Here is a 2,391-nt window from a genome sequence, read left to right on the forward strand (position 1 = left end):
ACTTGCGTATTCTGCTAAAACTTTCCAAAATGCACCGAAATAATTATTTATTTTACTCATTTATATAGCGCCATTAATTCCACTGCGCTTTACACATTATCATCACTGTCCCCGATGGGGCTCACAATCTAGAATCCCTATCAGTATGTCTTTGGAATGTGGGAGGAAACCGGAGAACCCGGAGGAAACCCACGCAAACACTGGGAGAACATACAAACTCCTTGCAGATGTTGTCCTTGGCGGGATTTTAACCCAGGACTCCAGCGCTGCAGTGCTAACCACTGAGCCACTGTGCTGCCCTGTGCCAGAAACTGGAATTCTTGAACATGAGTACCCATGGCATGTCTTTTAAAGACCACTTAAAAGTACCAGCCACATGTGCCCTCACTCATCTTTGAATGAATCTCCACTTTTCATCATAGTCATTCATTTATTTCTTAATCTATCTAATTCTGAAGTCCTGGTTTCTGCATAGAAATCAGTGTACAAGATATAATTCTGTCTTCCTGCTGCCACCACTAAATGGAGCCTATTATCTTTATGATTAAGGTTAATGTATACCTGTACCATCTGACTCCTGTGCTCCCTCTAATGGTGGCTGCAGGTATCCAGCATCTATTATTAAAACAAAACTACAACAACTAAAAAGACATTTGAGCAAATGAATCGGCACAGAATATTGAAACTATTTAGATAAAAAAAAATAATTGGTATTTCAAGATGGATAGTCATCTTATGCCTAAGTAGGTAGTTCTCTCTGGTCCCAGCAGTTTACTCACATTTGACTGTATTCTTACATAGGTATGAATACATTTGTGCAAACAGTAGGATTTTGCGCTGATCTTCGCTAAGCTATGAAACATGTTTAAATGACATCAGTGCACTACAGATCAACATAATGGGCACAATTCATTATGTGTTAAGGCACTCTTCTTTTTTGACTTGTGTTTTTTTACTTTTTGAGCCATATTGATAAACTTTTTAAACCCTTTAAAGAAGACTTTTCACCATTTTTTACATGCTACACTGGCTACATCATGATAGAGTGGCTTTAAAGCTGAATAAAAGATGGTTTTTAGTTTTTTTTTTTCCATTTGTCATCTCTGTTCGGGAGATATTAGCTTCAAAACTTTAAATGCTATTTTTCTCTTCGACCAACGGGCATTATTGTAGATGTACTTTTTCCTCTGTATGATGTTGCCCAATCATAAGAAGGCAGCAACGTACAGGGGAGAAAAAAAAGAAGAAAATACCCCCAGAGATGTTCAAATCACTGCGATTTGTTAAGACACATGTCTAACCAGGTGACACTGAGATCTCCCTGCTGATGCTTACTGACATTACATACGACACCTTGCAGCTATTCCAAATAACAGGGAATAATGTCCTGATATCTGCAATACATGCAGCTCTCCTCTCATAGCACTGTCATGTAATTGCATTATGAATGACCAGACAGATGAGGGCTGTATAATGTGATGAGAGCAGGCAAAAAGTGGTGAAATGTTCTCTTTTACGGGTTCAGGAAGGGCAATATAGAAAAAATTGGCATATTCAACAAGAGTATGTAGGTAAAACATCATATTATAACATCCATAATGCCAATAATAATAATAATAATCTTTATTTATATAGCGCCAACATATTCCGCAGCGCTTTACAGTTTAACAGTTTCAAAACACAAGTCATAAGTAACAACGCTAACAATACAATAATTAAAGCAAAATAAGACTAAATAAGATGATGTAAGGACTAAATTGGACTAATTGTCATGAATGTATGAAGAAGAGCAAAAAAAATGACGATACAAAAGTCCCAAGTGAACTGGTCCCTGACGAAAGCAGGTCCAAAACGCGCGTCAGGGCGTTAGGGATACCCGGGTGTTTAAGGTAATTTACAAATAGATTTACTCTGCATCATTGGTCATAGATGGCCTGAGCACCACGTTTTATGTTACCTGCTAAACCTTGACACCATATCCATGTTTACCAGGGTAGAAATGCTGATATGATTGATTTATTTAATTAAATTTTTTACATGATAATTTTATCTACATGGTATTTCATGATGGGGGATATAACATGGGGGACTTTAGTATCATCATTTTTTTGCTCTTCATTATGCAGTCAGGAGGCTGAATTTCCCTTGTAATGGGGCTAATATACCAGCCAGATACAATGGAAATAAGATGAAAATAAAAATATTTAAATTCTCACTCAAAGGTCTTTTATGACCTTATGGGGGGATGAAAAGTAAATCCGAATCGCTTTTACTAACCCTGTACCGGGAAAAAAAAAATGATATACAAAAATACTTATTAGGCTAGTTTCACACTAGCGTTTATTCCACACGGCGCCGCTAAGCCCCGCCCCCTGCTGGCTCCCTGCCCGC

The sequence above is a fragment of the Dendrobates tinctorius genome, unplaced genomic scaffold (assembly GCF_039654945.1).
Source record: "Dendrobates tinctorius isolate UK_male_01 unplaced genomic scaffold, ASM3965494v1 ptg000143l, whole genome shotgun sequence".
NCBI lineage: Eukaryota > Metazoa > Chordata > Amphibia > Anura > Dendrobatidae > Dendrobates > Dendrobates tinctorius.